Genomic DNA, 15879 nt, shown 5'->3' on the forward strand with positions numbered 1-15879 from the left:
ATAAACGAAAGTGTACATCAGAACATGTGGAGCTAGGTAGCTAGAAACGCTAACATGGCTTACCTTGGTCAAAACTGGTCTTCAATGGCATTAAAACGATAAAAAACGATGCTGCAGTTAATCCATAGGTTAATCCTATGTGTCTGTGTCTCTTTGAAATGATTTCTGATAATCCATAAGCAATAAAACTGCTTTTTAGTTTCCAGACGGCAGAGCGAGAGATCGCTTCACTCTGATGCGACCCTGCATGCGCGAAGCCCTCACCTTTGTTTTCACAATGAGTGTGTGTGGGGGACTCCCCCTTCGATTCTATTGGCTCTAACGGTCAGAAAGAGGTGTCAACCATCAAAATCGACCAATGGGTTCCAGAGATATGGAAAAAAAAACATGTTCACCCAAATCACCTCAGAGGTGGAGTGGTTTTTGCTAAATCTCTCTAAAAAGGTCAAATGTCACTTGTTTTGCATCAATCTGATACAGGGTACTTATTATATGTTGTACTTTGGATTCCTAAAGCTTTTAGTCTACTAACCCATCATCCAAGGGTGGTTTTCACTATCTGTAAAAATAATTGTTGGACGGACAATATAATTTACAGTTTTTTACTATGTTCAATCTGAATTTTCTTTAAAATAAAAAACATCTATATTGATTCTGACTTTTCTACATCCAACTCACAGGTTTATCATTACTTTGAGAATAAAGATTATTAATTTAACCCTTTTAGAAGGGAAGATATGGTCATTTGTTCTGGGAATGTCATTTTCGAGCCTGAGACCTGAAAAACAGGCTTGGTGCTTAACAGGTTAAGTTACTTTTTTAAAACATTCAACTGTTACATAAACCATTTTGTACGCTTCTAGGCTTTTTTGTGCTAAATACATACTTTGTTTGCTCTTTCAACATTATATTTACCACTTTTGTGTATTTTTCACTGAAATATCTTTTTTTTCACAAATGTCTATAATCTTTATTTTGTTTTATTGTTTTATTTTCAATTGAACCTTTGCAAGATTTCCCACGAGTAGAAAAAATTATCTGACATGTTTTGTTTTGTTTCCTAATAATAAAGGAAACTTGTCCAAAAGCTTGTTCTGTGTCTCTGAATATGCTTTTAGTCATTTGGTTCACACACTGATCACAGCTTCTTCACAGTTAAACTATCCTTCATTAAACCCTGAAAGACAAGGGGGGGTTGAAGAAGAAGAAGAAGGGTAGCCCTTACACCTTTCTTTTCATGGTTTCCCTTTGAACTACACTGTAGATACTGTGCATAAGAAGATAAAGCCTTTTGAAAGCAGCCTGTTAGCGTTTCTTTCTGCTCTAGTTGTTTGCTCTTTAAGACATTTGTAAGGGATGACATAGATGATCTTTAAAGCAGTGATGCATGTTGCAATGGATGAACTACAGTTTAATCCTGACCTTCAGAAGAGGCCAAATGACCTCGAAACATCTGGAATGTAATGTTGAATTGTATTGCTCTTTCACGTTAAATACACAGAGCACAGCTGATGTACAGATGAGGGCTGCCGCGTGTTATTACAACTCTGAAATGCAGTATTAGTTTCCTGCAATTAGAAAATAATCACTGAAATAATGACAGAAAGTTTACCTTTACTGCCTGCATTTGAGTGATTCTTTAACAGTTATTTAATAACATTGGTTGAGAACGATTAGTTGAAAATGATAGTTCAATGACTTTTGTTTTTGTTCAATAAGACATGTTGCAAAAGATTGTCAAAAAATGTACTTAATGAATGTCTCTCTCTCTGTATGTCTGTTGCTTTAGAACCAGAGAGGAACAGAGGGACTCAAACCGTACAGCCTGTGACCTGTGTGACAAATCCTTCAAAGTATCTGGAGACTTAAAGCGTCATCAGAGAGTTCATACTGGAGAGAAACCTTACAGCTTTGACCTGTGTGGTACAACGTTTTCTCAGAGTGGTGCGCTCTTAAAGTCCACCAACGCATCCATACTGGGAGAGAAACCATACAGCTGTGACCTGTGCTGGCAAAACATTTGCTCTTAAATGTGATCTAAAAGTCCACCAGCGCACTCACACTGGAGAGAACCCTACTCGTGTGAAACGTGTGGGAAATTGTTCAGATCACAAGTAACCTTAAGGAACATGAGCGCTCTCACACCGGAGAGAAACCCTACAGCTGTGACCAATGTGAGAAGCTTTTTTCTGTGCTAAATAACCTAATATATCACCGTCGCACTCACACTGGAGAGAAACCACTACTGGTGTGACCTGTGTGGGAAATCCATGAAAACCTCTGGAGAATTAAAAGTTCACCAGAGAGTTCACACTGGAGAGAAACCGTACAGCTGTGACCTGTGTGGGAAAACATTTCCTCGGAGTGATACACTTAGAGTCCACCAACGCATCCACACTAGAAATAAAGCATACAGCTGTGACCTGTGTGACAAATCCTTGAAAACCTCTGGAGAATTAAAAGTTCACCAGAGAGTTCACACTGGAGAGAAACCGTATAGCTGTGGACCTGTGTGGGAAAATGTTTTCTCAGAGTAGTAGGCTTAGAGCTCACCGTCTCACTCACACTGGAGATAAACCGTACAGCTGTGACCAGTGTGGGAAATATTTAACAACATCCAGGAACCTTAAGAAACATGAACGCACTCACACTGGAGAGAATGGGGAGGCGTTGTGGTGCAGTGGGTTGAGCGTTGGTGTTCGGATCAGGGTTCAAACAGGTTCAAACCCCACTGCAGTCAGCATGTCGTTGTGTCCCTGAGACACTTCACCCGAAATTGCTCCTGTGGGGGTTGTCCACAGTATTGAGTAAGTAAGTCGCTTTGGATAAAAGCGTCTAACAAGTGACATGTAATGTCATGTAATAGAAACAGTATACATGTGACGAGTGAGAACAAATGTCCTCATGGTAGTTCCCTTAAAGTCCACCAGAGCATTCACACTCCATCATGTTGAATATGTTTCAGAGCCAAGCTAACCTGAGAGCTGAGTTTGTTATTTTCTGAGCTTCTCTCCACAGTTGTTCCTCTCTAATGTGTCAACAAACTGAAACTCTGGCTTCAGCAAATGTGCTTTTCTTTTCTTTTCTGTGCTGGACATGTTTGCAAGTTAGCTCAAATTAAGCCTTGTTTGATTAATTAAATGTCAAACTCAGAAAAGTTTGTATAGTAAAAACATTAGTCTTCATGTCAGTAATGAACTGGGGAAGTTTGTTGGTGGGATAGGTAAGTTTGAGAAACCGGCTCGAGATACACTTGTTGTTATATCTCCATGGATGCTCTTAACATCCCCGATAGCAATGAATATCTGAAGTGCCTACCTGCCGTCAGCCTTCATCTGTGCACAAACTTATCTCGTGCCCTCATTGGTCATGTGCGCGTTCGTGTGTGTTGGAGGAGGGGCTCTGTAAGGAAGTGGCAGATTTTCTCCGGCTGTGTATTTTCAAATTCTAGCGATCTCGAGCCGGTTTCTCCAAAATTACCTACCCCACCTTTAAGTTACTTTTTTTAAACATATTCCATTGTGTACGCTTTTCTTTTTGTTTTGTTCTTTCAACCCTATATTTACCACCTTTGTGTATTTTTCACTGAAAAATCTTATTTTTTTTCAAATGTATATACTTTATGTTTAGTTTTATTGTTGCATTTTCAATTGAACCTTTGCAAGTTTTCTCACGAATAGAAAAAAGTATCTGACATGTTTTGTTTAATTTCACAATAAAAAAGGAAACTTGCTCTGTGTCTCTGAATATGCTTTTAGTCATTTGGTTCACACACTGATCACAACTATCCTTCATTAAAACCTGAAAGACAAGTGGGGGTTGTTGACTTCAGAGAAGAAGAAGGGTAGCCCCCCCCCCCCCCACACACACACACAACAAACATGGGAAAGTAGTGAAGAGTGAGATCTGACGAGGAAAGCCCAAAATTAGCAAAAAGGGGCAGTTTGGTCAAGAAGCAATTGTAAATAATAAAAAATACTACCAATAATAGTTCCCCCAAAACTCTGGAGTTTAAATAATCAATGACTCTAAAAGTTGCCGAAAAAAAGACATAGTTGAGTAAAGTCGATTTTTAGAGATTTAAAGTAATTTAACTTAAAGGGGACCTATCATGCAAAATGCACTTGTGTACGTCTTTTCTACATGAATATGTGTCCCCGGTGTTCCAGGGAACTCACCAAGTGTCAGAAAACACAACCCTCTCTCTTTTCCTCCATACCCAAATCTCTAAAAAGGGGCTGCAACGGATCTGATAAAACTGATCCAGATTTGAACACTGTCCTGACGTCAGGACGGTGGCGCAACGGCTATTGGGCCAACTCCACCAATCAGGAGGAGACAGCCACGGCCATTGCCGTTCGAAAGCGCTGGAGACGCTGTAGTACATTATGCCAGGCCTGTAAGGTCTTTCTTTGTTATTTATTGAGCTTTAAAACAAATGAATAACGACTCTATATAATAAAACACGGAGGACGGAGATCTCTTTTTCTCCCCCTCTTCTGACAGCCCAGCAGCTGATCAGAGCACGTCTCCCCTCTCCTGCAGGGGGGCGTGGTCAGCAGAATCAGACCCGTAGACAGCAAACAGCACATAGAGCGAAATGAGGCATGGCTAAAATGCATGATCTGTTTGGTATTTTGAAAACAGAAACGTATAAATATGCCTTATATAGGTATGGCCCTACAATATATCATTTAAATATAGCATGATTGGTCCACTTTAACTTAAATTATTTGCAAATAATAATATATTTGAACTTTTAGATTTCATAAACAAATATGAAAGCACATATTAAAACATGTTCCCAAAATGTAAAATGATTTATATTTATTTAATTCAAGCTACTCTTCCTGGCTAGCTCCCCAATGATTATCAGTAACACTAACTTAGCACATCATTATATTTATATATGCACAGGTAATTAACCAAGGTTGTTTTTAAGGAGCAGACGAAGAATGAATCTCTTTTCTACTGATGGGGGGGGGGGGGGAGACTGGAGCTGGTGGAAGGTTGTAAAGGGGGAAGTTGTTGGGACCCATCATTGGTCTTCAGAGCGACAGTAGAACCGGTTCTGCTCATTTGCAACGCATTGGTCGTTTATGGGGGGGAGGGGGGGGGGGGGGGGGGCTTCAGGCTTGTAGCTGTTGTCTGAGAAGGTGGGAAGTCACCCCAAAATCCACCAGCCAATCACACTGGAGAGGAACCATACTGTTGTGAAACATGTGGGAAACAAATGTCTCTGTGTAGTTCCCTTAAAGTCCTCCAGCTCATTTACGTTGCGTCAGGTTGATTAATCTTTAAGACCAGAACAGACTGCTTACTGGGAACAGGAACTATCAAAAACGATTCAGCACAAGATGTAAATATGTATCTAACGACCCTCCTTCACCGCAATTCAATGGAAGTGGATGGACTTTCATATTTAAAACATTTAATGGCGCATTTCCACTGCAGCGCGGAGCTCGCTTTAAGCGTGCCGTGCCGTGCACGGCCAGTTTTTGGTTGTGTTTCCACTCGGCTAGCGGGTACTATTTCACAGTTTTTCTGGCCCCATAAATTTGTGGTTCTATCGGGCCAACAAACAGGGCTGAGTCGGGCTGAGTATGCTAACTAGAGAGAGAATCGCTGGCAAGGGGGCTACAACTACAACAAGATGAACATATCTGACCGTGATTTAATTGTAATACACGTTTCTAAATGATGAAGTAACAACATACTGATACCGGTTAGTAAAAACCATGAATTAATGCTTTGTCAAGTCTGCAGACAGACGGCAGGCAAAACACCTTTTAAAATGCGTGTTTTCTAAATGGAGATTGGCTAAGCTAACGCAGTATATGCTCCGACCGTCCACACTCTCAACAACGGCCTATACAGACATAAATAAAGCAGCGACTGTATTCACCATGACACAGACAGTCTGTGGTTTGTACTTGTTTAACTTTTGTCTAGTTTCTGAACAGATATGAGGAGCTGTGAGCTCTGAGTGCTAACAGCTAACGGCTGTGTTGTGTTTCTGGAGTTCGCATTGAAGATGACGTCACGGCTCCGCCTACACTGCGTTACTATAGTTACTACCCCAGCTACTAAACTGTAATGGAAACGCAGCATAAAGTGAGCCAGTATATTATATATTAAGAAATGTACGTAGACCATCAACAGATGCTTCTATTTACAGATGTTCCCTAAGGCTCCGTTTACACGGAGACGAAACGGAGACAAAAACGAAAACGAACCTTAGTCGATATCAAAAAAGTGTTCCGTCCACACGGGACCGCTCGACCCGCTGGAAACGCTGTAGTACATATGCCGGGCCTGTAAGTGGCGCTGTACTTCCGCCACAAAATACACCAAAAGCAGCGAATAAGACCTCCCGAGCATGGTTGCCATGGTTGCCTGGTTGCCCTTCTGGTTATTCTCCGCGGTGGATTGAGCAACATGTAGTTCATGTAGTTCTCCATGTCCACTTGTTGCTGATGGTTGTGGTCGAGGAGCTGTAGATTTTGCACTAACATCTGTACAGTGGCGAGTAAATTGCACAGACAGCAGTTAGTGAGATTTAGTCAGTAGCCACTTGTCTGGAAATACCGAAGACTAGAAACGGTTTTGAAAACTTTTGTCACGTTGTCAATAAAACATCTTTGCTAATGTCTTCTGGCCAATCAGAATCACACAGGAAGTCCCGACGGAGAATACTTTTGCTGTAGTACATCTGGCTACATCGATACAACATTACGTGTTGATAGAAATCAACACGTAATGAAATAAGACCCCACGGTTTGATGATTGATAGGTGTGTGGGCTGTCTTTCATTTTGACACACAGAACAATGGGGGCTATCCACCCTTATCCACAATGTAAAGTAATTCAGCCTCTTCCCTCTTCTCTCTGTGAGGAGCAGCAGGTTCAGCTTTCAGAACAAAGTCACACAAAACTAAAATGCCATTCATTTTTTTAAATGTGTAGTAATAGATTTATTTATTTATCTTCTCAAGAGAGTACCAGAATGTGTATTTTATGTTAGTATTTTAAAAAATATCCAGGTCGCCCTTTTTATTTACTACAAGACAAATGTGCCTTTTTATTTCATACAGTTCAATTTGGATTGAGACAGGGAAATAATCTAAACCTCACGCGTGGCGTTTCACTGTCGGGGGGAGCGTGTATGTAATTACATTGCAAATACTGACTTGAGCCCCACCACTGTATGGGTTAGCCCTACCAGAGATTACCCAACACAAATACTCTGGAGCCGCCACTGCATCTGTAGCATGGTCAGTAGCGTCTGGAGCACGAAAGCAACCCTGTGATCCGCCAATGTTGTTGTTGTTGGCGAAACACATCAGCGGGTGACGCGGGGGGTGTGAGCAGCAGAGGTGGGGAGAGGCAGGGCTCTGGCGTCATCGTTATCAGGAAATGATCGGACGTACACACGGAGCTGTTTGCGGGGCTTCGGTGAGAGGGGCTTGGAGTCATGAGTGACAGGCCTTCTGTAGTCATGTTGCCTCATTGAATGTTGGGCAACAAAAAAATAGTAAGAACCTTTCTGAACTGGATGCTCACTAAAATTGCAACTGCACTCATAGCGACAACACGGGGAGGGGCAGACGTGTGATCTGAGGGTCAGACATGATGGAGATGGAGTCGACTGAAGTTGTGCTGTTTGTGCTCATGTTATACAGCTTTGTAACTGAGTTCATGCAGCCTGAGCAACTTGCGTACAATAACAAGCCGAGCACGAGTGGTGGTGGAGAACGCTTTTGGCAGACTGAAGGGCATGGTGGCGGTGCTTGATGAAAAGAAACGACTACAAGATCAAAATCCAGGTGGCAGCATGTTGCATATTACATAACCTTTGTGAAAGTAATGAGTACAGGGACGAATGGACTGCCTTACCGGAGACCCAGCTTGATGGGCCAGCCATTGCAGAGGCTGGGGGGCAAGACACGCCACAGCCCTTATGAGGCATCTGAACAGCCCTTATGAGGCATCTGAACAGCTCTTATGAGGCATCTGAACAGCCCTTATGAGGCATCTGAACAGCCCTTATGAGGCATCTGAACAGCCCTTATGAGGCATCTGAACAGCCCTCATGAGGCATCTGAACAGCCCTCTATGAGGCATCTGAACAGCTCTTATGAGGCATCTGAACAGCCCTTATGAGGCATCTGAACAGCTCTTATGAGCATCTGAACAGCCCCTCATGAGGCATCTGAACAGCCCTTATGAGGCATCTGAACAGCTCTTATGAGGCATCTGAACAGCCCTCATGAGGCATCTGAACAGCTCTTATGAGGCATCTGAACAGCCCTTATGAGGCATCTGAAGCCCCATGAGGCATTGAACAGGCTCCTTATGAGGCATCTGAACAGCCCTTATGAGGCATCTGAACAGCCCTTATGAGGCATCTGAACAGCCTCTTATGAGGCATCTGAACAGCTCTTATGAGGCATCTGAACAGCTCTTATGAGGCATCTGAACAGCCCTTATGAGGCATCTGAACAGCCCTTATGAGGCATCTGAACAGCTCTTATGAGGCATCTGAACAGCTCTTATGAGGCATCTGAACAGCTCTTATGAGGCATCTGAACAGCGTGTAAATTGTAAACATTTTGACAATAAAGCTGATCTTTTGTACAGTGCTTTTGTTTCTCTTTTATTTTCCAGTCAAGACAGGCAACATTACAATAGTGTACAGTGTGGCAATATAATAACAATAAACTGTGCCAGGTGTGTTGTATGCACAGTAAATAGGCTCAGCAGCAAACCCACCTTTCTTATATATCTTCCTGAGACCCACTGCATCCGTCTGCCATAAACACTATGGAAACATACATGTTAGTTTCGGCCCATAGTGGACTCCATTTTGTGTTGTGTAAAATGGGGGGGGAATGAAAAGTTTGCAAATCCCCATGTCCTCCTCAGAGGATAATCATAAAAACATTTAGTTTTAGGTCAAATAATATTTAAAATGATATAAATGATCATATGTGTGTATGTGCCGCTGCCATTCCTCCAGAAGGTTGCAACATTGATGATAAATAAATGACAAATAAAGCTTTCGTCATCGTTGGCCGCTGAATCCGCCGTTTGAGCGGCCTCCCACACCATCGGTCGATGCTGTCCGGGAGAAAAGGTCTGTGGCCTAGCAGAGCATCCAAGCGCTCGTACCATTCACTGGTCTTCCGGTCGTTACCACTCTTGTTATAATAGTCTTTAATTTGTTTGTAGTCCTGCCTGAGTTTCTTTATTTTTAGCCGGTATGCCGTGGCGCTGTGCACGATCCCCAGGTCGAGTGAAAGCTACTGAACTGGCTTCAGTAGCATTCCCTGGGTCGCGTCCTCGGCGTAGATCTCCAGAAGCTCCGACACCTCCTCATCACTCCACCGCTCCGATGATTTCTTGATGCTTGCCATAACTGCTTTCAAAAACAAACTACTCTCCGTCGGTGCGCTGGGTTTTTGTAGCGAGGAAAAACAATGGCGGCTCTACACAACATTTCACAGTTGTACGGGGCGTGGTTTGCAATTCGCCCAGCCAATCAGCACTGGGGCACTTTTTTCCCACAGGAAAGTACGATCTCTCAGCGGGCTCTAAAGATGGGGGTAAAAGTTCCCGAGATGAAGTACTCTTTTTGGTGTGAACGCGACATAAGGGGTACTAACGCAACTAAACGCGAAAAGTACGGTGAAAAGCACTCCGGTGTGAACGCGGCTTCTGTCCTCTTTTACTCTTACTAGCAGCAGTTCAAATAAAGACCATTCATAAAAACCTAATACAAAGTGATTGTAAGTAATTATAAATCATTAAACAGTTTCCAATGAGTCAAAGAGTCTCTTTGTGTCAACAAGTTTAATGAGAAACTAGAAAACAAGTTTTAAGTTTACAGCTCAGATTATTACAGCAGCAAGAATCACATTTACTGAGAACACAGAAAACTAACGGCGGTCACAATGAAGTCAAAGAATGAACATGAGATAATATTATATCAGTTTCACTAACAAAACAAGAACGTCACAAATGTACTTTATCACTTCTCATACCAAACGTGTCTTAGTGTTTTGAACATCACTTGAAGTAATAAATAAAAAAGTACCAAAAAGGCAACTCAAACATTTCAATTGAACATAAACGTAGAATAAAAACTATTCAGGGAACGTCACACACAGAAGCAAATACGGTGTGTGGCAACAAACATTCTGAACTCGATGCTCACTGAAATTGCATCAGCACACATAACAGATAATTGATTAGGAAGTATTATACATAAAGACTATATTAAGAAATGTACGGAAAAGATCAAGAGATGCTTCTATTTACAGATGTTCCCTAAACGTCTCATTCACAGGCTGCTGGTAGACAGATCATTGTTACGTTCAGCATCGCAGCAACAGTATAAGGCTGCTTTATCCAAATCAAAAAACATTTTCATTAACCAGAGCACTCACATATAGAGCTAAGTGTGTGAGGACAGCAGGGTTTTGGGGAAGTCTGAATGTAGTCCATAAAAAACATGTTTATTAGAACGTAAAGTCACTGTTGGTCAGCTTTACATTTGGAGAAAAGCAGGAGGAATGCTAGCTTGACTCAGAAAAGGATCAGATGGAGGCAGAGTGAGTGCGCTGGTGGGCTTTAAGATTACAACCATGAGAAAAGGTTTCCCCACACTCTTCACAGCTGTATGGTTTTTCTTGTGTGAATACGATGATGGATCTTAAGATGACCTGATGTAGAGAAAGTTGTCCCACACTATTCAGTTGTATGGTTTCTCTACTGTGTGAATGCGTTGGTGGTATTCAAGGGTAACTTTTTGAGAAAATGTTTTCCCACACTCTTCACAGCTGTGTCGTTTCTCTCCTGTGTGAATATGATGATGGACTGAGAGATCACTTGATTGAGCAAACGTTTTCCCAAACTCTTCACAGTTGTATGGTTTCTCTCTTGTGTGAATGCGTTGGTGGTATTCAAGGGTAACTTTTTCAGAAAATGTTTTCCCACACTCTTCACAGCTGTGTCGTTTCTCTCCAGTGTGAATATGATGATGGACTGAGAGATCACTTGATTGAGCAAACGTTTTCCCAAACTCTTCACAGTTGTATGGTTTCTCTCTTGTGTGAATGCGTTGGTGGTATTCAAGGGTAACTTTTTCAGAAAATGTTTTCCCACACTCTTCACAGCTGTGTGGTTTCTCTCCCGTGTGAATGTGCTGGTGGGATGAAAGAATGCTTTTTTGAGAAAATGTTTTCCCACATTGGTCACAGCTGTGTGGTTTCTCTCCTGTGTGGATGAGCTGATGATTTGAAAGGGTGCTTTTCTGAGCAAAGGTTTTCCCACATTGGTCACAGCTGTGTGGTTTCTCTCCTGTGTGGATGAGCTGATGATTTGAAAGGGTGCTTTTCTGAGCAAAGGTTTTCCCACATTGGTCACAGCTGTGTAGTTTCTCTCCTGTGTGGATGCGATGGTGGGATGAAAGGCCGCTTTTTTGAGAAAATGTTTTCCCACATTGGTCACAGCTGTGTGGTTTCTCTCCTGTGTGGATGAGCTGATGATTTGAAAGGGTGCTTTTCTGAGCAAAGGTTTTCCCACATTGGTCACAGCTGTGTGGTTTCTCTCCTGTGTGGATGAGCTGATGATTTGAAAGGGTGCTTTTCTGAGCAAAGGTTTTCCCACATTGGTCACAGCTGTGTAGTTTCTCTCCTGTGTGGATGCGATGGTGGGATGAAAGGCCGCTTTTTTGAGAAAATGTTTTCCCACATTGGTCACAGCTGTGTGGTTTCTCTCCTGTGTGGATGCGCTGGTGGGATGAAAGGCCGCCTTTTTGAGAAAATGTTTTCCCACATTGGTCACAGCTGTGTGGTTTCTCTCCAGTGTGAATACGATAATGGACCTGAAGATTACCTGATGTAGTGAAATCTTTCCCACATTGGTCACAGCTGTGTAGTTTCTCTCCAGTGTGAATACGATAATGCCTCTGAAGATTACTTGATGTAGTGAAATCTTTCCCACATTGGTCACAGCTGAAACGTTTTGGTTCCTTTCTTCTCATCTGTTTCTAAAAAAGACAGACAGATAAAGAGTCAGTGAGAGGACGTGATGCAGATATATCTAAAAACTAAAATAAGAGTCTGTAAAATAAACCCCACAATGTTCAAGTTTGATTTCTCATGAAATAAAAGTACAGGTTTAAATACATACTGATATACACCTGAACATCAGCAGGAGAGGACTCTTTAAAGTAGAGACACTACATACTGTTATTACATGGCTTAGTTGAATACTCAATTCTGATTGGCCAATTCAGAACACGTGACACGTTGTTAATCCAGTAGTACAGACCGCTGTCAAGGACTTATTGACCGTTGTTAAGGACGCTCACATCTGCAGAAAGAAGTCCGGTCGATTGAACTGTATACTTTTCAAACTGTTTGCTTGTCTTTAGTTTTCCATTGTCTCCCGTCTGAGAACAACATGGAGGATTTTAATATTAATTGTAATATATTTGGAGAGCACAGATTAATGGCTGATGAGTCCCCAGCGAAGAAAAGAAAAAGAGAAGAGGGACAAGAAAACAGCGAATAAGTAACGGGGCAGAAACCCTCAACACGGAGCTGCGGTCCTTTTTACGCAACGTTCCAGCCATCAAACGGCAAAACATATTCAGTTAACAGTTCCTTTGGCATTAGGGGAGGGGTATCTAGATACTTTCCGAGGTTTGACATCATGAATTGTGCTACTTTTAAAGCAAGCAACGATGTTTTCAAATCTGTAATAAAAAAACTCTATCGAAGCAGATCCTGCCGTTGCTACGTAGTCTTAGCGGATGCATGTCAGTTTAAATCAATAAAACAATTATTTTCTAAATCAATAAAAGCATTTCAAATAAAACTTGCAAAATCCTGTAAAATTACAGATATGAACTATAAATTAACAACCCAAAACATTATTTTAAGTATTTTGACAATAACAACAAATAACATTTATTTCATTTTTTTTTTTAAAGTAAATTTACTATATAATATTTACAGTATTTTTGCACTTTCAGAAAATACATGCAGATGTAGGTAAAATAAAAATTCGTAATATAAAAGTGTATTACTATTATAAGACTTTAAGATATTTCTTTGTAATTTTAAGGTTAACATAAAACTGTAAAAAAAAGTGTAAAATACAAAAAACGTACATTTTTTTTACATAAATCATTTTCTCAATATTCGTTTGAATCCACCACAAACACAAAATATCCAATGTTGAAACAAAAGTAAATAAATATGTTTTCATGAAATTCCTAACTTACTATATTGTAAACATCTACAGTTGACAATATCATTTAAAAAAATAAAAATCATAGAAAGTGGAGAAATCTCTGCAGGGAGGACCCAGGTTTAAAACACACACTGTTATTTACTCAACAATAAGTCACAGTTATCCTTGTTTTATTTATGTGTTTTTTTTTCCATTGGTCAATATACAGTAATAAGCCTTAGTCTTACATGCAGTATAATGTGTATGGTTTTCGGATTCTGGCCGACAGCCAGAGCTACGGCACTTGAAATAGAATTCAGCCATAACACGGCAGACAAGTCAGGCAGAATTGGAATGAGTCCACAACACTCCTGATTGGTTAATATGAACGTAATCGAAGAAACCTGCCAATGAGAACTGTCCGCGCCTGTCGTTCACATTTGAAACATGCACGTCAGTTTGAGCGGCTCTCCTGCGGAGCTACAGCTGTCTGTATTTCTGCTGCAGGAGTTTATGGATTAATATCGGGATCGTTTTACATCTACACGTTGAATATGAGCATCGGGACGTCAACAAAGAACAGAAGACTTGAGATCTGGTGAGTCCTGCGACTGTAATGGAGTTAAACATGTATTTAGATAATCCTTAGTTTGTGAATGTTTTATTTTTTATTTAAGGTTACGTTTCTTCTTCTAGTTAGCTGAGTTTTGGTCGTACAGTGAATAAACTTATACATATGGAATCTGTGGAATCTCAGCTTTCATATGATATGTCGATTGTGCAGATAATATGAAGTAGAAAAGATCGCCTTTATGTGCTAAAGTAGCGTTAGCCCCGTTAGCCCGTTTTCGCTAAGTGCTGATTTAGAGCTTGGCGTTAGAATTGAATTTCGTTTAGGTAAAAATTGTTAATATCGTCAGTTTGCTGAGTTTCTTCCCGTTAAGTGGGTATGCATCATTAATAGGTTGTTAAATGTTAAGAAGCCCTGAGATGCTGTTTCTTGCAAGATGTTGCGCCCGGGAAACCGGGCTTAACAGGTGGCTGCTAACGTTAGCTTACAGCTTATTGCAGTGCTGCTGCGCCACCCTCTCGTCTCCAACACGGGAGAATTACACATAAACATGCAGCGGGGTGTCACAGTGTTGTCGCCAAGTTTATTGTAAAGTTTCACAGCTTTCTTACAGCGGAATCCAGTTTGTTAATGTTCAGTAGCCAACAGCTAGCATAGCATAAACGGCTAACTGCTAACGTTTGGCTAACTTGCTAGTTAGCTCTGCTCTATATATTACAAGCTAACATGACTAGCTAATGTCACAGTGTGTGAACTAAAATAGTTTTGTATTACTACATCATACATGCTTGGTCCAAATCACTGCTAAAATAACATAATATTCAATGTGGTTTAGTAAAGTATTTAAAAATACCCCACATTGTACATGTACAGGACAATCAGACCTTGTTCAACAAAGATCATCAGAGAATTGTTTTGTCTTTTGAGGTACAGCCGCAGCAGAGAGTCTGAGTTTGAAGAAAACACTAACATTTTATTTAGTGTTGTTTAATCAGTCAATATTTACTGGTCTTGAATTTCCTCACTGGATTACAAAATGCTCGAATCTTATTGTACAGGGACATTATGCAGATTGAATCAACTGAAGATGAAAATATAGATTCAGCGATATGTACCATTTGAAGGAAATAGACTGTTAGCGGTATCGACCGAAGCTCCGCAGCTGTAGCTAGGCGCTGCTAATGAAAACTCAAGTGCTCAATTTGTTACTTTTGCTTTTTTATTAAGAATTGACCAAGCATATCTTCCTCTTCGAAATCCCAGTTGTACTTCGCTAACACGCAGTGCCTGGGAGGGTGCGTTTGATTGTTCCCACCCTTACCTCATTTATGGACTAGGTCATGTTAGACAAGCAATCCAGTGGTTAGTTTTAGGGTAAGCTCCATTGTTTAATGTATTCACTTTAAGAGAAAGGGATTTCAGAAACAAGTCTCACAAGTTTGGCTCGAGGTAACATTAACAAAAGCTAACTGTTAGACTATGTTCCCCCTTCTAAACTTATTAAATGAATGAGAAAAATATGAACGACTCTTCATACAGCCACATCCACACAGCTTTAAAGTGGTAGGAAGCTGAAGCATTGCATTCGTGCCAGCGCCTAGTTGTAGTTTCTAAGGTTTTAGAAAGTTGTTTTTTCTGGAAGGGGTTTAGCATTCGATCAATTCCCTTGGGATGCTACCAAGAACTGTTTTACAATCAATAGTGTGTTTAAGTTTCCAACCCTGCTTCAAAGGTCCATCATACAAGATGGGGGATCTATTGGCAGCTGCTGATAATAACATTCATCATTATGGTTTACTAATTGTTGTCTTTTTGTCCTCTAGGTTGCACTGCCACGTCTACAGTAGCGCAGAATGGACAGAGGAAACATGATTGGGCCTCAAGTTTTTTGCAGCCAATATACATTCTCCTACAAACTTGGGATAGGAGGGTGAGTGAACAAGTTATCCATTGGTTGGAACCTACCATTGTTAGACGTACTAAATCCTGCACACTGCTCCTTCAAATGGAAAATGTGAACATATGTCGCCATTTTGTAATTTCTGTTATTTTCAGTTGAGAATGTT

General features: G+C 40.9%; 2 pseudogenes; one reads left to right on the plus strand and one right to left on the minus strand.

The window, feature by feature from the left end:
• LOC117480841 overlaps window positions 1-3032 on the plus strand; it is a 13748-nt pseudogene extending 10716 nt beyond the window's left edge.
• A 7465-nt stretch (window positions 3033-10497) lies between these two features.
• Window positions 10498-15879, minus strand: part of LOC117480800 — a 67321-nt pseudogene continuing 61939 nt past the window's right edge.

Source organism: Trematomus bernacchii, unplaced genomic scaffold (assembly GCF_902827165.1).
Source record: "Trematomus bernacchii unplaced genomic scaffold, fTreBer1.1, whole genome shotgun sequence".
NCBI lineage: Eukaryota > Metazoa > Chordata > Actinopteri > Perciformes > Nototheniidae > Trematomus > Trematomus bernacchii.